Source organism: Mirounga angustirostris, unplaced genomic scaffold (genome assembly GCF_029215605.1).
Source record: "Mirounga angustirostris isolate CCGP_5_RB_7025 unplaced genomic scaffold, mMirAng1.0.hap1 SCAF_11, whole genome shotgun sequence".
Classification (NCBI taxonomy): domain Eukaryota; kingdom Metazoa; phylum Chordata; class Mammalia; order Carnivora; family Phocidae; genus Mirounga; species Mirounga angustirostris.
In genome coordinates, this window is record NW_026991719.1 from 1,168,348 (window position 1) to 1,190,637 (window position 22,290).

Consider the following 22,290-nt stretch of genomic DNA (forward strand, 5'->3'; position numbering starts at 1 on the left):
AGGCTTGATAACGGACTCCAGCATGTATCCGAATGACTTACAATTATTTATTTGCAGCGGGCTGAGTGGAGGTCGGGTCTGCAGGAATTTCCCGCGTGTCTGCACAGCGTTTTTGTAAACGTGTTTCTGTTTTCTGTTCAGTGATTACTTACTGAAAACAGAAACGCGGTGGGGAGGGGTTATAAAGAGAAAGTCAAATGAACCCCCCTCCCCCGAAAACACCTGTTCTCATAAGATAAGAGCTCTGTTCTTGCACTGGAAACATAATCGTAGTCTGCATGATCCTCATTTAAATAAAAACAGCCAGCTAGGCGGCTCATTCTCATTGAAATTCCTGAGATCTTCATTCTTTCTTGGTATTTGGTTGAAAACAGACAAAGTTTATCTCCTGCTTTTCCCAGAGGATCAGCCAGGATTAAGTGCCTCTATGCATGCACGATGAGAGCCTTTTAGTTCTGGTGGGAATGTCCTCCAGTCTGACTTGATGTCATTATTGCCTCTACTTGCAACGCAGAAGCAGACCTTGGGTCCTCCCAGGTGGAGCAGGAACTCGGGTCTCTCTCAGCTTTCAAATGCAGCAAACACCTGGCTGTACCCAGCGGTTCTTGTGTAAAGCTTTGCTTTGTCTTCAAGTTGCTCAAAAAGTGCCACTCTTTAAAAAATAAACACATAAAACAAAACCCTGCCCGCTCCAACCCTGTTGTGAAGAGGAGGGAGACCTCATTTTACAAGGCTGGGTGCTGGACACAGGGTCCTCACAGAGGTACTGATCTTAACGCGGTAGGCTCTCCTGTCACCAAGGACACAACCTGTGTCCTTTTGGGTTCACCTGCCAGGAACAGGTGCAGGGCTGCGAACTGAACATAGTTTTCGGAATGGTAGCTTTCTGGAAGCTGCTAAGATACCTCAAGGGGTATTCTTAAATAGGATGCACAGTTAATACCAAAACTGCTTCTGGAACGATACATGGAAAGCCCCCTGTGTATGGGAACCCTGTCCTCGTGCTCAGCAGCTCTCAGGCACAGTGAGCCGGAGGTCAGAGTTTCGTTTATTTTTAAGTTTTAGTAAAATACGCATAACGTAGAATGTAGCATCAGTGATATTTGGAACATTCACAGTGCTGTGCAACCATCACCACCAGCTACTTCCAAAACATTTTCACCAGTCCAGATGGAAACCCTGTCCCTGAGAGGCGATCCTTCCCAATTCTCTGCTCTCCCAGCCCCTGGCAGCCCTAGTCTGCTCTGGGTCTCTACGACTTGATATATTCTGGAGACTTTTATATAAACATGGTCACACAATATGTGACCTTTTCCGACTGTCCTCTTTCACTGGGCACCATGTTGTGGCAGGAGTTCTGAATTTCTTGGAAATTCAGTGCCTTGTTCCTTTTTATAGTTGAGCCATGTTCCACTGTATGGACACACCACCTTCTGTGTGGTGCATTCATGCAAAGTGTCAGGAGTGACCACTCCCAGGAGGATGTGTATGCATAATGCAAAGTCCAAGAGGCCACAGTGCCTTTGCTAAGCATTCTCTCTATAACACTGGGGGAAGTTTGGGTGCAGAGGGTTTGGAGGCCTCCCCAAATATGATAGATATGAGATACATAGGTATATAGGTGATAGATAGATGAATGAATGGATGGATGGATGGATAGATAGATAGAGGATATAGGGATAGATGGATGGACAGATGGATGGATAGATGATAGATACATAGACATATAGGTAGATAGATATGATAGGTAGGTAGATGCATAGGTAGATAGATGATAGATGGATAGACAGATGGATAGATACATATATACATAGATACATAGATATATGATGGATGGATGAGCTCACCTACACATGAGGGCAGATCCCTGGCATTGGCTGGGCCCCCAGTGGGGAGGACTGGGTGTCTGGACTTGTGTTTTGAGTCTGTTTGATGGAGCACAGACTCTGGGTGCAGCACAAAGATGAATAAGGCAGAACGTGGTCTAGGGGACCCATCAGGAGAGTTGGGGGCAGAGCTCAAACCCAGGCGCTGGGAAGTGGACCCAGCCTGGCAGGGGATTGAAGAGTGGTTCTGTACCACAGAGCAAAAACAGCTCAGGTTCACAGGCTGCTCATACTTTTGTGCCTTTCGCATTTATAGAATGATTCTGGGGTGAAATTCATTTCAATTGCAAACAGGTGTACAGAGGCCGGGGGGCCTCGAAGGCATCCCCAGGCCTGGGCAGCGATTTGCTTCATTGCTGACCAGAGCAGCCCCAGCTGTGTAAGTGAATTGGTGGGAGTCTGCATCCCGATCCACTGCTCTTTATGGAGGGTCTGAACCTCCAGGGCCTGACCTGAGGCTGGAGGTCCCTCCCCCGGCATCCACACGGCTGGCCATGATTTGTAGTCCGGTGTTTTCTGGGACGTGTTTCTGAAACACAGTCTCTGGGTGTCTTCTGCCTTCAGGGGCAAGTACGGCTTTTCTTCCCACGTGTGTTTTAAGGTTAATGTGAGCTCTGACCAAGGGATGGTGTGTGTGTGTGTGTGTGTGTGTGTGTGCGTGTGTGTGTAGAGAGAGAGATGATAAAGATACAGATATGAATTAGATTAGGGAGATGATAAATAATAGGTAGGTAGGTAGATTAGATGGATGGATAGATGATAGATATCATCTCTTTATTTATCTATTATCCATCCATCCATCCATGCATCCATCCATCGTATATCTATGTATCTATGTATATATGTATCTATCCATCTGTCTATCCATCTATCATCTATCTACCTATGCATCTACCTACCTATCATATCTATCTACCTATATGTCTATGTATCTATCATCTATCCGTCCATCTGTCCATCCATCTATCCCTATATCCTCTATCTATCTGTCCATTCATCCATCCATTCATTCATCTATCCATCACCTATATACCTATGTATCTACCTACCTACCTCTCATATCTATCTATCTATCTATCTATCTATCTATCTATCTATCTATCTATCTATTATCTATCCATCCATCCATCCATCATATCTATCATCTATCCATCCATCCATCCATCATCTATCAATGAATATGTCATCTATTGATCTACCATTTAGTATATATGGCTCTCTGTTTATAGATGAGATAGGCAGATATATGTGTGTGTGTGTGTGAGTGTGTGTGTAGGCTTATACACATGCATATAGTGAGTGTTACAGAAAAAACTGGAAAATACTGCTCCTGATCTAATTATTCAGCATCATTACTTTTTCCTAAGGGAACCCTAAGAGAATTGCCCCCAAATGATGACGTGCTTTCTGTGTGACTGTACCCATATCTTAGGGAAATACATGAAAACGGCAATCACTGCATTGTATTTCCTTGTTTGCACTAATACCCGTAAGTATTTCTCCGAGGTCTGGGAATCCTGAGAGCTTATGTGCACTGGGCTGTTACCCAGTGTGGGTTATAACTATGTTTCTCTTCTGTCTTTGCAATAAAACACATTTGTGCATATAAAATTGGTACCGTGCACATATACAACATGTAAGAAGTACGCTCACTGTTGCCCCTCACCTACCTGCCATTTCTGTTATCGATACAGATGTAGGTTGGGATGGTGACCACAGGATAAGGTACAGAGTTGTCACATCCCTGTGATGTACATTTGAGACAAATGTAACAGTGTGTGTCAGCTACACTTCAATTTAAAACAGAAATAAAAAAGAAAACAAAACATATGTATGTTCTATATATTATACATATAAATACATATAGGGGTTCAGCATTTTAAATACATGTCTATAATATAAATACATATAGGGATGCCTGGGTGACTCAGTCAGTTAAGCATCTGCCTTCAGCTAAGGTCGTGATCCCAAGGTCCTGGGATCAAGATTCGCCTTGGGCTCCCTGTTCAGCAGGAAGCCTGTTTGTCCCTCTGCCTGCCACTCCCCCTGCTTGTGCTTTCTCTGTCTCTGACAAAAAAAATACATATAGGGGTTCAGCATTTTAAATATATATAATATAAATACATATAGGGGTTCAGCATTACATATATAATATAAATACATACAGGGGTTCAGAATTTTAAATGTATATATAATATACAGATGCTCTGAGAAATAAACTGAGGGTTGTGGAAAGGGAGGTGAGTGCAGGGATGGGGTAACATGGTGATGGGAATTAAGGGAGGCACATGATGTGATGAGCACTGGGTGTTATCTGCAATTAATAAATCATTGAACACTACACCAAAAACTAATGATGTATTATATGTTGGCTAATTGAATTTAAATTTAAAAAGATAATAAATAAATACATATAAGGGTTCAGCATTTTAAATATATATAATTATAGAAATACATATGTGGTTTCCAAATTTTAAATATATATGATACAAATGCATATAGGGGTTCAGAATTTTAAATATATATATAAAATAAATGTGTATAAGGGTTGAGCATGTTAAATATATATATATAATGTATATAAATACATATGTGAGTTCAGAATTTTAAATAGATATATAATATAAATGCATATAGGGGTTCAGTATTTTAAATATATATACAATATATAAATACATATATGGCTTCAGAATTTTAAATATATAATATAAATATATGTATGTGTCCAGAATCTTATTATATATAATATATAAATACACATGTGGGTTCAGAATTTTAAATATATATATAATATAAATATATGGGTTCAGAATTTTTAATATATATAGCAATATACATATGGGTTCAGAATTTTAAATGGAATGGATTTGAAGGCATGTCAGAAATTCCAAGGGAATTCTCCCTTGGGCCGGTTTCAGAATTTGAAAGCGATTTCAGGAGAGCCAGGACCTCACACAGTAGATCAATCAGCCAGTGGAGGAACTCGTCCGCGCACGACTCCGGTAGATGGCCCAGAATGCTGCAGGTGTAATGTTGACTTGGGCGTGAAATATCAATAACTGTTTCATTGAAACATTTTCAGGGTCTTGAACACCTGACTTATTCATATGGGGGCCTAATTCCCGTTATTTTCCATTTATGAAGGTTCTCACTCGGAGCCACTCATAGGTCTGTTTCTTCTGTTATCGTGCAAAACCAGTTTTCCAAACCTTTTCATCAGCAGATTACTGTACATACTTATTTCTCTTCCCCCTGCGTGCTTCCAACGATGTTCAAAAGAGCCGTGGGTACATGTTGATCCTTTTAATTGTCGTTTTGGGGTGAATCATCGAGCCACCTGGTTCCTTTGGTTTTTCAGTGTGTCAGGACTCCGTCTTCTGCCCCTTATGATTGCTCTCTCTCATTCTGTGAAGCCAAGCGGAGTCCGGGGAGATCTGCTCCTTCCGTGCCCGCGTCCAGCTCCTCTTGCAGCCAGCTAAACTCCCAGGAACGTATGCCTGTCGAAAATGTTCACTTCAGCCTCTGGGGCTCTGCTGTTTCTCAAGCCGGCTTTATGGAAGGAGAGTGAACTGTCATTTATAGGTACATAGTTGTGTGCATTTTGACAACAAATATATAGGGCCGTGTGGCCACTATGATGGAAAGACAGACTATTTCCTTTCCTCTTTTTTTTTTTTTTTTTTAATTTTCTCTGTTAATTGTGCTGCTTGGGACACCCGCTCTAATCCTGCACAAATAGGGGTGAGAGTGTGGGCTTCCTTGGCTGGCTCCTGACCCTATAAGGAAAGCATCCGGTCTTCCCTGCTCCCCCTGTAAATATACTACATGCCAGTTTTTGCAGAAGTTCTCTGTAAGGTGATAGAAGTTTTCTCTATTCCTGGTTTGAGAAAACAGTATATATATTTTTAACATAAATGAATGGTGACATTTCTCAGATATCTTTTTTTTTGCATCTATTGAGATTCTATGCTTTTAAAAAAATTTTTAAAAATTTTATTTTATTATGTTATGTTAATCACCATACATCATTAGTTTTGATGTAGTGTTCCATGCTTTTTAAAAAAGATTCTTTATTTAAATTCAATTTAGTTAACATATAGTGTATTATTAGTTTCAGAGGTAGAGTTTAGTCATTCATCAGTTGCATATAATACCCAGTGTTCATTCCATCACGTGCCCTCCTTAATGCCTATCGCCCAGATTCTATGCTTTTCCATTTTTTTGTTCTGTTGTCCTGGCATGTCACTTTGATTTACTTCAAATACGCAACCCACACCTCATTTGTGGGCAACGATCCTTCCTCTTTCTGCTCCTGGTTATGACAGTGGATCTCCTTTGTGCGGATGGTTTTGTTTGCCTGGCATATTAGGAAGTCATACCCGGTTTTAAGAAACACACTGAGACATACCCGAAACAAAAACTCTTGGCAGAAGTTGCCGATCCTCAAATACATGCAAATCCTTCGCAAAAAGAACTGAGAAGCATTTCCTCCATTTCTGTTTTCTCAAAGTGTTTATACCCCATAGAGATTTTTCCACCATATATATTTGGTAGAATTTGCCTGCAAAGTCATTCGGGCTGGGGGTTTTCTTTGTCTAAGGTACTTACTACAAATTCAATTATGCTAGTCGATATCTGAAAATTACATGTACTTATTTCTTCTTGAGTGAACTTTGGCAATTTGTGTCATTTGAGGAATTTGACCATACAATCTAAATAGTCATATTAGTTGGCATGAACGTGTTTATAATGTCTCCTTGTTAATCTTTTAACACAATCAATAGGATCTTAACAATGTCCTGCCTTCTTCGTTCCAGATATGGTTAAGCTATTTATTCTTTTATTTTCTTGAGCAGTTTGGGTAGAGTTTTGTAAATTTTATGGAGAAGTCAGAGAACCGACTTTTGGCTTGATTGATTATCTCTATGGCTTCTGTGTTTTCAATTATACTGATTTATGCTCTTCAGTATTTCCTTCCTTCTGCGTGCTATTTAGTATGCTTTTCTTCATCGAATTTCTTAAGAAGGTGAGAGCATAAAATACTGATTCAAAACCTTTCTTTCCTTGTAAGGATTGGAAGCTGTATGGAAGTCCTTTAAACACTGCTTACAGGGCATCCACAAATTCGTGTTGTATTTCCATAGTCATCCAGTACATAGTATTTCCTGATTTGCTTTGTCATTTCTCTTTGTCCATGGGTCATTTTGAAGTGTGCTGTTGAATTGACCAATATTGGGCTTTTTAGATGACTTCTGATTATTGGTCTCCACTTTAGTCCTGTCCTGGTCTGAGAACATACCTTGCAAAATTCCAATTATTTAAGATTCACTGGACTTTGCTTCATGGCTCAGAACTGGGTCGACCTCAGTGAATGTTCATGGGCACTTGGAAAGAATGTTATTCTGTGCTTGTTGGGTGCCATGATTTGTACCCATCGGTTGGGTCAAGTTGGTTGCTGGGGTTGTCACAGAAGCTGTGGAGTTCTTGTGCCAGTAGCAATATGGCAGGTCTTCCGAATGTGGCACTTAGTGAACGGGGAGAGAAAGAGGTAACAGATTGAGATAAAGGACACAATCCCCTTCCTGGGCCCTAAAACCCATTTCTGGACCCTAAAACCCACACACCTGTTAACCAGCACAGATCAGTTTCAAAGGACACAAACAAAAAATGCATAGTGGACCCACTCCAATGGCAACCCATGGGGGGAGGGTGGAGAATGGGCTTGGATAGGGAGATTAGCTTGAAAGAATGAAGCAAGAAGATGGCCTTTGGCAAATTGGGGATACCAACGTGTTCCACTAAAGTACATGCTCAGCTTGATCTAACCAAGATTCCAACACCCGTGTGATGATGTTTCCCATGTGTGTAATTAGTGGGGTGAGTCTTGGGAGGGTGATACAGAACAGGCATTTTTGTCGCTGGAAACTCCTCTTCCCTTCCTTGCCCATCAGTAGGATGTGGTCTAGTTCACTAAGCACCGATGGGAATGCCCTCCAGGATTAGAAATGCAGTTATTCCGGTCAATGGGATACTCACGTGCACCTGTCACGTCTGATTGGAAATACACAGAAATGAACCACACATGGTCCTGGTGGGTCAATGTTGGTTGCATCTGGGTGGTAAGCATGAGGATGTCTCGTGTGGTCATCTGTTTTCCCGCTGAGCATTTAGCTTTTGTGCTGGTTCAACACCATTTCAAGACTAGATGATGCAATTTCTTTTTGAGGGGGGTTAAACTATTCATTTCAACAGATTGGCATTTCCAATTTCACAAAAATGACATGTGCAGTTTTTCATCCTAAGAGCATATGGTATGTGCTATGAACTGAGGTTCCCTCCTATCTCCAAATTCATAATTCTAATCCTTAGTGTGACTGTATGTGGAGAGAGGGCTTTTAGGAGGTAATTAAATTTCCATGAGGTCGTAAGGCTGAGGCCCTCATCCCATAGGACAGGTGTCCTTGTAAGAAGAAGAAAAAGCAGGAGGAGGGGAGGAGAAAAGGAGAAGAAGAAGGAGAAGGAGAAGAAGAAGAAGAAGAAAGAAGAAGAAGAAGAAGAAGAAGAAGAAGAAGAAGAAGAAGAAGAAGAAGAAGAAGAAGAAGAAGAAGAAGAAGAAGAAGAAAGGAGAAAGGAGAAAGGAGAAAGGAGAAAGGAGAAAGGAGAAAGAAGAAAGAAGAAGAAGAAAGAAGAAAGAAGAAGAAGAAGAAAGAAGAAAGAAGAAGAAGAGATTCCCTCTCTCTCTGCACATGCTCACAGGAAAAGCCATGTAAGGAATTCAAGCCAGGAAGGCAGTTTTCATGCCCTGATCCCGGACTTCCAGCCCCCAGGACTGTGAAGAAAAGTGTCTGTTGTTTAAGCCGCCCTGACTGACCGTGGCATTTCACTATGGACACCCACAGCTTGCTAAGACACTGTCTTAAGGAGGCGTGTAGGGTGAAAATGTGCTTATCCAGATTCTGAGGGAAATGTCTCTTTCTGCAATTTTGTGAAAAGCTAGTCGGGGAGGGGCTGTCCCTATTCCAAACCCTGAACCCTAAGTGATGCCAAGACTGAGCCCCCAGCTGGGGATGCTGGCTCAGGGTCACCCGAAGCTCAAGAACAGGCTTCAGAGTGAGGAAGCGCCCCTTTCAATCTGTGTGTACAGTGGGACATTTCTACATTTTCATTTCACTGTTCCGTGTGTTTATAACCGTGAGCTGGAAGGATGCCTTCAAACTCCAGGGGAAGCACAGGATCCAGAAGTTTAAGGCAAGAGAGGGACGCTTTCGCTTTCTCTCATCCTCTTGGAAGATAATGGCATTTTCCATGGTCTTTACATCAAACTTATCTTCCCTGAAACATATTGCTGCAATGGTTTCTCGGGGCCTGTGCTCATGACTCAGATGCCTTGCCCAGTGCCTAACACCCAATTAATATTTTCCAAGCACCTCATGAGTCGTAAGCTGGCCACACGGCACAGCCCTTTGTGCAAGTGGCCAGAGCCACGTGAAATGCCTGTTGCCCTCATTTGGAGACTTCTTGACACTCCTGACACATGTTTCCAGCATTCAGAGCCCCTGCTCCTTCTCATTTCTGATCAACTCCAAAGCATGAAACATGTTGCTTCACTGGGCAAATAAATCCATTTCGGCTGCTCGGATTTTGTCCTTTTTCGAGAGACGGCATTAGGACGCTTTCCTTGGTGAAGCGAAGACAAAGGAGCACAGTTTTGGGGCTGGTCTTGAGTCATCTCTCCCAGAGATTCTTGATTCCCTGTGGGATGACCCATGAATCTGAAGGTGTAAGGAAAATATGACATGTATGTTGGGCCTCAGAGTCTTGTTCCTCCAGACTCACCTTCCTCACCTACGTAGGTGTGTGTGTGAAGCGAACGGGGCAAATCTGACACCAGCAGCTAACTCCAAACTTGTCAGTAGGGCTGCCCTCAGCTTTTGCACCACATTGTTAGGATGCAATCATTTTAGAGCCCAGGGAAACTTCCAATACATCTACTGCAAGTCTTTTGTTTTGTTCTCCAGAGTTCACACGTCGCCTCCAGCATCTTCTCGCCCTGGCTCATCTACCAAAGAGGTGGGGATGATCCAAGTGGGGGCCAATGGAATCCCTGATAAAAAAGACTGGTCTAAGCCAGTAGCTCTCAGTCTAGGGCAGTTCTGCACCCCAGGGGACACCTGACCATGTGTGGGGACATTTTTGGTTGTCACGACTCAGGGTGGAAAGTGGTACTGGCCTCGGCTGGGATGGGACCAGGGACGCTACTCATTGCCCTATAGTGCACAGAATGGCCCCATAGAGCATAGAATGAGCGAGCTCCAAATGTCAGTTGTGCAGAGGACAAGACACTGGGTGAAGGTATGGACTGATTACTCAGGCTGGTCCACAGACCTTCTGAGAATATTTTTTTTGGAATTTTTATCAGTCCAGGTTCTATCAGAGAAACAGACTTATACTTACATATATATATGGTTATACATATAGTTATGTAGTTATATATAGTTACATATGATATATATAGTTATATGTATGTTTATATATATTTATATAGTTATAGTTATATTTATGTTATATATAGTTATAGCTGTATAGTTATATATATAGTTACATAGTTATGTATATATAGTTACATATGTTATATACATAGTTATATACATAATTTTATATAGTTATACAGTTAGAGTTATATATAGTTATAGTTATATGGTTATGTAGTTATATATATAGTTATGTAGTTATATATGGTTAGTAGTTATATATAGTTACCTATATGCTATATACATGGTTACATATAGTTATATAGTTAGTTATATACATATGTTATATATAGTTATATACACAGTCAGATATAGTTATACAGTTATATATAGTTATATTATTATATATATAGTTATATAGATATATATAATTAATATATAGCTACATATAGATGGTTATATATGGCTATATATAATACAGTTATATATAACATATTGAATATATATTATATATTAATAATGTATTAAACCTACTTATATGTAACTATATATAAAGTGATTTATTTTTAATTGTAGGAATAGTACCTCTGTCACATCACATTATTATCCTTTCTTTTTGTGGTGGGAATAATGAAGATCTAGTCTCTTAGCAAGTTGGAGGATTATAATACAATATCACTGTCTATATTCACTGTACTGTGCACCAGGTCTCCAGAATTTGCCTATGAGTTGCAGTAAGAGATGTATGAAGATTCTTATTTCAAGGAATTAGCTCATCTGGGTGTGCAGTTGAGGAGCTTTCCAGAACAAGAACAGGGACCCCAGAGGACACTTCTGACTCGTCTCCACTTGCTGATGCAGGTGGAATTTGTCCTGGGCAGGAGGCTGGGCATGCTCGTAGGGACCCAGGAAACACTGAGGCTGCCCACCCCCTCCCAGAGCCTGATACGTCAGACTTCGAGGATCCATACTCACGACCTCCAAACTGGCAGGGAAACCTTCATGGATGGGACAGCCTCACCAGCAGCAATGGGACAGCTCCCAGATCTCGTCCCCTTGTTCACTGGGTTTGGAGATTGATCATTTCACATGGAAGCTCCTGCCACCACCACCTCCCCATGACTCCCTGTTTGCAACAAGCAGGGGGGCACGTGGATGGCGTCAGTGTGGGCTGCACTTGGAGCCCCTCGTGCAACTTGGAGCTGCACAGATGAGAGAAAACTCTCTTTCTGAGCAACACGGGTGAGTTCCTGAGACTGGTATTTGTGGTCAGGCTCATCTGCATTTTTTCAATTACGGGGAAACCCATCAGGGGAACCCAAAGGGATTTAAATAATTAACAAACCGACACACAGGCAGAGCCAAGCTTGGCAGGAATCATAATGCTTGGATGAACTGTGCAATTAATACATTTCTCATCAGGCTGCAGTGTGCCAGGGAAACACAATGTCACTTGTCTGTCACAGGCTTGGCTGAAATGGGTTATTTGCATTTCAGATGGTATTGCAGGAAAATTAAATTTAGGGAAGTTCACCCTGACTTTGGATTATTAAACAGCACTTGTGGATGGCTCCACATTGATGAAAATAGGTTAAAAAATGGTAAGATAGAAATAACTGAAAGTAGGGACTTGAACAGATAATTGCACAGCTGTGTTCACAGCAGCCAAGAGGTGGAAGCAATGCAAGTGTCTGTGGATGGATGGATGGATGGATGGATGGATGGATGGATGGATGGACAATGGGTAGACAGGTGGGTGGAAGGGTGGATGGATGGGTGCATGGTTGGGTGGATGGATGGATGGACAATGGGTGGACAGGGGGACAGGTGGATGGGTGGAAGGATGGTTGGGTTCAGGGATGGACAAATGGATGGACGGACAGATGGATAAACGGAACATGGTCCATGCACACGGTGGAATATGACTCAGCCTTGAAAAGGAAGGACGTTCTGCACCTGTTATGACATGGATGGACCTTGAGGACATGGTGCTGAGAGACATGAGCCAGATGCACCTGTGATTCCACATATACAGAGCCCCTAGAGGAGTCCCATCCATAGAGACAGAGAGTAGATGGTGGGGCCAGGGGCTGCGGGAGGGGGATGGGGACAGACTTTCAGATTGGGAAGATAGAAAGTTCTAGAGATGATGGTGGGGATGCCTACAAGGTAAGGCAAATGTTCCCCTGGGAGGATGCGATTAGCCATTTGAATAAAACTTCCATGGGCCAGCAGGCATAAGCAGGCACCGTGCCCAGTCCCTAGGATTATGAGGTTATTCAGCTACCTTATCTGCAGGAGCAGAGTAGGGAGAACTTGAGGTTCGAGGCAATGGGGACCTCCTGATCTCCAGGTGTCAGGAAGTATGTGATATTGGGTCTTAATTTTGTGTCTCCTACACCAATGCTCCAGTGGCCCCGATCACAGATGGGGAGGATGTGATTCAGGGTGGCGGCCCCACAGCCCCTCAGTCCTGGGCAGTCCTGGTAGATCCATGTCTGAGTTGTGAGGCCAGCTTTGTGGCAGGAGAAAATGGGAGAAAGCTCTTGGAGGAGGTAAGGGCAGGGGATGCACGCAGAAGGATGGCTAGCACGCTACCAGTACCTTTCCCAGGGGCACGGGGAATAAACTAGCACATCATCATCTCTGCTACCTGCTTTGGGAAAAGTCCCCAAATCACTGAAAACCCCTTGTTTCTCACATACATACCCCAATGCACCCACCAATTATTTGCCTTCATTATATACAGAATCCGAGCATGTCTCCCCACACCTAGCAGCAACCTTGCCTGGAGTCTCCGTGGCAATGACCACACTGCTTCCACGCATGTGGCTGGTATCAGTCAGGGCAGGAGAGTCCATACCACAATGACAAGCAGCACGAGTGTCTTGGTGCCTCAGGCCATAGTGGTTTGTAGGGGTTTGTTTCCAGCTGGGGGCTTTGCTCCATGTCATCGCCATGATCCCAGACACACGCTGGCTGAGTAGCTGTCAGCTGGAACCACAGGAAGGAAAAACGGTGTCCCGAGTGTCTCCACGTGTTTTTTAAATGCTCTAGCTCAAAAGAAATGCACATCATTTCCGCTCACAACCTGCTATTGAAAATGGTGCATAAGTCCACCCAAGCAGACATGGGTGGTGATGGACAGTCCTTCCATGCGTGCCATGACTCCAATCCAACCAGACATGGGTAGTGATGGACGATCCTTCCACGTGCGCCATGACTCCATCCCACCAGACATGGGTGGTGAAGCACAGTCTTTCCACCTGTGCCATAACTCCATCCAACCAGACGTGGGTGGTAATGCACAGTCTTTCCACATGCCCGGATGGAGGGACGACAGCTGTGTCTTCTCCAAGCGCCATTACACCAACGACATGAGGTGAACCCTTTATTTGTGCCAGCCATACAGAAACTATTTATAATAGCTACAATCAATGCTGCTGTGATTGTCTTTTTATTATTATTTCTTGAGTTGGTCATTGGTGATGTTTACCTGAAATCATTAAAAATTCTAGTAAGCCAATGGTGTTAGATATTTGAGAAAGATTTCTGCCAGAAAGCCCTGCAGTTAAAATATATAATTAGGTTTTGGTGATCTCTGAAAGATTTATCTCTCAAGGTTGCAATGCTAGTACATTTTACCCTGAAGTTGGGGGCAGGTACACAACCCTATAATACCCTAAGCATCATCCAATATAATTGAAATACTCTCTTCTCATTAGCTTCCATGAGTGTGATTTAAATGATTTGCTGCAGTGTAAATATTTGTCAAATTCTTGGGTTTTGCCCCTTCTACGTCCTCCCATGTACTAACTTAGAGGAACACACGCACACAAACTCATGCACTTTCTTCTCTCTTTCTCTCTCATACATGCACGCACACATGCTCGCACACACACACACACACACACACACATGCATAAGCTTTCCCTCATCGGCATCTGCTCTTCTAATTCCTTCATGGATACATTAGTGACGCTCTTTTCATGATTTAACTGAGCTGCTTAAAATAACTTCGGATATGGAGTTGCTTACCGTCTTATGCAGAGAGCCCTTAAAATAGCTGTAAACCCTCATTATCCACAACAGCAATAACATCAACATGCCTAGGGGTCAGCTCCTTGTCGGGTTAGTGCAGTAATCCATGGTTACTAAATGGACCAGTTGAAAAAAAACCTTTCAAAATAGCCTCACCCCAGTGGGTGGCCACTTCATATCCATGCTATTTTGAGACATCTTGTGCAGTGTGGCGGGTTGGCCCACATGTTTTAATTCACATGTTGACTTAATCAGATGCTTTTGTATATAAGAGACAGAGGCCCTAGTCTGAACTTACTGGTTTCTCTCTAAGAAGAGGGGATGAGGACTCAGATATGCACAGAGGGACGACCACATGAGGACACAGGGAGAACACGGGGTATACACGCCAAGGAGAGAGGCCTCAGGAGGAACCAGCTTTGGTCCCACCTGGATCTCCGACCTCCAGCCTCAGCCCCGCATGGATCTCAGACTCCCAGACTCCCAGACTGTGATAATAAATGTGTGTTGTCTAAACCACCCAGTCTGGGATATTTTCTATGGCCACCTTAATACAGGGAGCTCCAGGGAGTAGTTGACTTTGGGACTTTTCTCTCCCCTCCTATTTGGGGTCTCTTCTCTCTTAGAGCATCACACACCCTGGCTGCCTACTATGGGCTTCCTATAAAATCCTCACGCACTGACCCTGCCGGTCCGAGGGAGCTGTGGGCCTCACGTTTCCAGCCCAGAACATATTTCAAACCTGGATAAACGTCTAATTAAAAGAGCCAAAGGTCCTGTTGCATTGGCCTCAGTGTTGGGGGGAAATCTAATGATATTTAGATGCTACACTGCACAGAATACACTGCATATTTATTCACCTGGACAAATTGGCTGGATCTTAGCAATGTCTTGACATGACAATCATGTTGCAGTTGGCCATTCACAGAATGCAGGCGGGAGTTATGTTGTGCTGCGTGGAAATGCCTGTCCTGGGCGTAAGTCTATGTGCAGGGTCATTTCTGGATCCTCTGGGACTGCCAGCGAATCTCGGAAGAAACGAGCCATGTTCACACCATGTGGATGTGTGATTATTCTTTCTAAAGTGGATCTGGGTCCTTCCCAGAAATCTCCATTGCTTTTTTTTTTTTTTAGAGAGAGATTTTATTTATTTATTTGACAGAGAGCGAGTGAGCACGAGCAAGGGGAGTAGCAGAGGCAGAGGGAGAAGCAGGCTTCCTGCTGAGCAGGGAGCCCGATGCGGGACTCAATCCCAGGACCAGATTCTATGTTGGAGGCAAGTGGAGATGGGTTAATAGCGCGTGGCCCCAAGTAGGACTGGCATAGCCGCTCCGGGAGCTAAAATGGAGCAGCACCATGGACAAGGCTTCCTTCTCTTTTAGTGACCTCTGAAAATGAAGCCACCCCCTAAGAAGCCTCCCGACACCCTGGTCCTCAGCTCACCATCCCGTGTGCAGACTGGGTGTTGGGCACGTTCACTGTGTTGTGGGGTCCAGCCTGCCATGCATTGTGAGCAGAGCATTGAGAGTCATCCTACTTGACATTGCAGAAAAATCCCACCCCATATCCCAGGCATTAGGATTTGAGCACATGAGGACTGTGGGACTTCGTTGTGGTCACCCCAGAAACCTAATGCCCGTGACTTCAAAGTCTTGGTGCGATTTATTCCTGCACCGAGGAATTGGGACTCAGTTTTGGGTGGCTTTGTGTGTGGCATGCAGCTGTTCTTCCGAGAGTCATCCCCATCTCTGCTGTGGATATGACATCTGTCTGCCTTGTGCATTCCTCCGGGGAAGTTCATCACAATTTTATAGCCATGCTTTCCAAAAACTGAATGATAAGAGGATCCTCGAGAAAAAGAAACGAGGGAAGTTGGAGCTCGGAAGACACTGAAATGGTCTGGATTTATCAAATGTGCACACAGTCATCCTGCTCCCCTGTGTGCTGGGAATGTCTGGTGGGCTTGGTAGGACCACATGGAAAATGCCACCATTTTGTCATGGAGGTCAGTAAAGTGATCTGTGCCTTTGGGGCCAGGAATGATATGTTCTACTGCCGAGATGTTGCTGAAAGTCATGACTTTTCGTAATCGGTGTGCATTTGCATTGTTGGGAGGTGGGGAGGAAGAATATCGTCGCCATTTATAGCTACCTGGCTTTACGGAGCCGCATGGAGTAATCTGTCCGTTAACTGCATTAAGCTTTTACATTGAGACACAAACTGTCGAGAAACGGCACAATCTCCCACCTTCTCTGCTTCTTTAAATGTGAAGGCACAGTAAAGAAATAAAGAACTTGCAAGACTGTAATGCAACCATATCCGATCCTTGGCAGGGGGCATGGAAGAATGGTGTTCATTTCAGCAATCCGTAATAGCAGCTTTATTAACCAGAAAACGCATTCACCCAAGAATGATCTTTTGTGTGGTGCACAAAGGGAGACACTTCTTCTGATGTCATGAAACCCTCTGGAATGAGACAGAGCAGTATGCAACAGAAATGGGGAGAGCAGTAGATCATCACAGCGCTGATACCTTGCAATCCTATCTACATCATGAGGCCACATGCTTGCACACCACAGAGCACCCGGTGGTGGGTCACCCTGGGATGCAGCACAAGTGTTGGATGGGTGTTGGAGATGAGGTCTGTTTTCTCATGCACCCTACACAAACAATGGGAAGACTCGGTCACTAGAAATGCCTCTGCATATTTCTTCTTGTGCAAATGTATATGTGGACTTTATTTGGAAGTAGTAAGACCTTATGTGCAAAAAAGATAATTTTGCAGATGTAGCCTCTGATGACATAGGGAGGAATAAAGACTCACTTAATTAACTAGCCCTCTGAAGTGGGTCCTACTGAGATGCCTGAGTGGGGAGCCAGCTGGGTCCCGGAGTGGGTGGGATGGCATGGGACGGCTTTGTCAGACCGCGAGGGATGGAACCTATTGTCGGTCCATTCGCAGCCCCCAGCACGTGATGAACTAGTTTGCCACAGTGAGGGTTCCAAGGATGATAAAAAGACCGTGTTTGGACAGGTACCATGTTCAAAGTCAGCATGGCAGAAATACATAAAGGAGAAGGAAGAGCGATGCATGGGACCCAGGGGGAGATGGAGCAAGGAAGCGTGTGCTGGACCTTGTAATGGCCCCTTGCAGTCTGCGTTGACAGGAGAGACTCTCTGTGACCCCAGTTGCTTGCATACAGGCTGTGAGGGAGCACAGAGGTCTTTTGGCGCAGAAACGTTGAGAAGGAATTAGGTGGCTGACGTCTGCAGACATTGCAAGCTAAGGATGTACAGCGGCAGTCCTTGTTTCTGAGAGGTCTTTCTTAGACTTGTCCCTTGTTGTGGCCACAAAGCCTGCCTGCAAATGGACAATAAGCCAGCACCCAAGGCAGTCCCTGGGCCAGGAAAGGCATTTAAGCTCTGGGCGCTTTTCAGCAGTCTTGGCCACGCCGTAATTGCTGCATGCCCTGGGCTGTCATGGGTTGGAATGAATTTGGGAAGGCAGCATTCAAGAACTTTATTGAACTGTGCAACTGGAGATGGTAAAGCTCCAATGGTCATGCACATCGCCCTCCCGACACAACAGATCCTGGAGGTGTTGGAGCCTGTGTCCCCCAGTTTAATTTCAGTGTCGCTGGGGGGTTGTCAGAATCTTTTCCTCTGAAGGCTTCAAGGAATGGAAGATAAGCCAATCTGTGTGCATCACTTAGGTGCTAATTAGGCATTACAATCCATCTTCCACCTTGCAAAGGAGGTGGGAATGTGCTGCTTTTCTCATGAGGTACAAATGGAAGGTAAGGACAAATTCACCAAAAGATGGACTTTTAAAGCTTTTTGATATGGTTTCAAACTCAGCTATGAAATGTCTTTACATACGGTTTTTGTTTTTTTCAATTACAACAGTTTCTATGAGAGGCTGCACCAGACAGATAAAACCTCAGAAATGTACCTGTGAAAATAAAACTTAGCATATGGAGATCATAATGGAAGGCATCTACACACGTTTTGCATACTCAGGGCAGGCTTTGTCTTATTTTTTTGATGATAAGGCCACAGGACAGAAGTGCATTTTTAATCTTGCCATGCTCCATTGATGAAGATTATATGAGTAAATTTAAAAACATGTCGGCATAGATATGGGTTATAGGAACAAGGACATACGATGTGATTAAAAAGCACAAGTGGGGAAGAAAACTAGGAAAATGGTAATTTAACCAGTATCTGATTACTCAGTGCAAAAATGGGGCAGTAGACCGTGTATGCGTCAGCAAAGGGAAAATGGCGGAGGCATCAAGCTTCCTGTTTTCCTTCTTCCTCCCTCCCTCCCCGAAACCAGCACCAACCAAACAGATAAGGTTGTTCCAAGGCAGAAATATCTTTCCCTCCCAACTTCCCACTTCCTTCCACTGTCTTCTGTCATTGAACTCACCAGGGAGCCCAGGACTGAATGATGCAGACCATGTCCATCAGCCCCTTGGGGGAAGGAAATGATGGGTTTTGAATATGAAGGGGGACTTGGGAAATACGTCCCCTCCCACCAGGCTTGAGGTTAGGAGGTGTGGTAGGCTGCATTAATTGCTCACAATGTCTTTCTTCTTTCCATGACTTGGCCCTGGCTAATCCTTGGTGCAAAGACCATGCATCCCTAGTCCATTGACTTTGGACTTTGCATCTGGTTCGTTTTGGCATGTCGAATACTAGAAGAAATGCTTGAAGCTGAGGTGTGCCTGCATGGTTTGGCTTGTCCTCTGAATATCCACTCTCCACCATTACAGGAATATCCCTGGGTTCCAAAATAAGGAAATCAAAATCAAGCAGAGCAGACATGAATCTATGCTGACACATTGGGTTCAGCTTAGCCTGGGGCAACACAATCTAGATCTGCCACCAAACACCCACAAACCCACAGGTGTGAAAAATAAGTATTTATCATTGCAGGGAACTGAGATTGAGGGTTGTTTGTTATGCAACCTCATTCAATGTAGAGCTGACTGATGCAGAAAACAAGCATCTTCTAGTGTGTGGGAAGGTTCGTGGCATAATCTGTACCTTTTAAGAAAATTTCCAAAACCTTGCATAGATTCCTTCATATTTTCAAAGGGGTGTGTGTGAATGTGTGAAAAATCATGGAACTGGTTCCTATCTTTTAATTTTCTTTGTAAATTTGCAAGTGATGATGTGTTACTTCACCCTGAAGTCTCAAATCTACCGTATCATGGTGCCTACTGGAAAATTCAATTTTAACATTCTGTTACAAAAGATATTTTGATGGATGGGATAAGAATGGGGGGTGTGTATTTAGCACCCCAAATTACCCTTGACCCCTCTTGTCACCACACATCATTACTACTGTGAAGTTGGGGTGTAGCCTTCGCATCCACGTGTTGACTCTTTATATATGTGCGTACCGATAAAAATATAATCTAAAATATATTTCACAGAGAATCCAACCAATATGGCAACCCATTCTTGGATCTATTGACTTGATGTCACAAATAACAACTCAAAATCTTTTTGCCATCCCTGAAACTGTCGTTACGATTCCCACACTTCCCCTAAATGCCTACTTGATAAATTACATTTTTATCTGCTGAAAGAAAAGTAGGCTAAATTTACCACAACATCCATTTTCATGTGGCAAATTGGAGGCATTTATTTCTCCTCAACTGATGACAATTTTCCAACCCTAGAACTAAGTTCTTTTCCAAAATGATGTTTTTCCTACTAAAGCCAAACTTCCACTAATTAAAACCAAACAAGTGGCTTGATTTAGACGCTGTGTTGACATAGTCAAAACTGTGCATACAGCTCCACTTGTTTATTTTCGACTGGTTGGATGGCTGGATGGCGGAAAGAAACGAGGAGCTTCAAGTGTAAGTCCTGTTGCGTACACTTGTAATTAAGCTCTGAAGAAATGCTTTTGTAAATCAGATTGATACCTAAATGTGTTGAGAGAATCCAATTAGATGGGCATTTGGAAACGGTTTAGTGAATGCCGACGTCTCTGTTTCACGAGGGCTCGGGGCGGGGAAAGAAGCTTCACCATCACGGGTGAAGCTTCTTTGTTTCATGCGTGAAGAAGTATGATGAAGCCCTCTATCTCTGTAGAGGGGGCATTGCTGGTTGTCTTTGGAGGCCACCCCGGTCTTAGCAGATGTGCCGCCCGAAGGTCTCATGCTTTCAATCTTTGACTTTGTCTTCCGCCCTCTGTAAGTGGAAAGCTCTGATTTTTAGAGCTCCTGTGCTTGCATGGGCTCAGCCTGGGTAATCCGGGGGTAATCTCAGCAGGCAGGAGCCTTAATTACACCTGCAGAGTACCTGTGCTGTGTAATGTAACACGTTCTCAGGTGTGAGTCCCGAGAGCTGAGGTGAGGTTCAGGGGAGACCACGTTCTGCAGACCATGTAAGGAGATGAATACACGAAGGCGTAAGTGGGCAGCAGGGCCATGAAGAGAGTTGAGAAGAAAAGATGGGGAGATGGATGGATGGATGGATGGATGGATGGATGGATGGAATGATGGAGGTTTGATGTTGGTGTTGGTGTAGGGTTTTCCTTCTGGCTTAACCCAAGACGAATGCACATCCCGAGTCCACGCTGAGGGCAGCCCACAAAGCACAGAAGCAGATGTGCACATCCTATTCAGAGAGGAGGCACGGGGTGGCCGTGGTAGAACCAGTTGTGGGCAGAGCCTGCCTGGGGGGTAGCCAGGCTCCACCACTTCCCAGCTGGGGGAACTGGGGAAAGGTATTGAGCTCCCTGTGCCGCAGCATCTCAGTGCAAATGAGGGTGAGCGTAGGGAATGTGTCTCTGGGCTTTGAGAGCCTGAAGTGGGTTACTACCCACAGACACCTGCAGCCGTGTCTGGTGTAGTGTCTGCTGGTGTCCATGCCGTGTCAGCCTCTGACGCCATGACAGTAGTCACAGTACTCCTACCGTGATACCGTAACGATAGCGCTATTGTGTCTGGAGAGGGAGCAGTAGGAGACTAATCCTGCTATCACGGGAGTAAGACCGCTACCATGACAGGAGTAATGCTGCCTCTGTGATCATGATGGTGATATAATGGTACCATGCCCGTGAGAATGACCATACTGCTGCCGTGCCTGTGAGAATGACGGTACCACTCCATGCCCATGAGAACAAAGATACCGCCACCATGCCCGTGACAATGATGGTACCGCTCCCATGCCCAGGAGAACGATGGTACCGCTCTGTGCCCGTGAGAAGGACGGTACCACTCCGTGCCCGTGAGAATGATGGTACCGCTCTGTGCCTGTGAGAACGATGGTACCGCTCTGTGCCCGTGAGAAGGACGGTACCGCTCCCGTGCCCAGGAGAACGACGGTACCGCTCTGTGCCTGTGAGAAGGACGGTACCGCTCCCATGCCCAGGAGAACGACGGTACCGCTCCATGCCCGTGAGAACGACAGTACCGCCACTGTGATTGTAACAATAATTACAGTAATACTGCCACCGTGAGAGTAAAGTAATACCGTTACCATGAGAGTTATAATCATGATACTGCCTCCATGACGACAACATCGCTACCATGATCACAGTACTAGCAATCGTAATAACAGCGTTGCTGCCGAGAGGAAGATGAGAATCATAATGATAATATAGTAGTCCCGCAATGATAGTAATTTGTATCATTTAATTTTAATTATTAATTATTAAGTAATTTTATTTAATTATTTAAGTTTATGTTAGTATATGTTACATATTATTTCTTATGATAAGTATAAATGATTTATTTATGTGAAATAAATACGATTCGTTTATAATGAGTAAAATACCATTTTATTAACAGTGTGTATGAATGCAATTAGTAATGTGCTTATTACTAATGTAATAATAAATAATTATTATAAGTAATAATTAATAATAA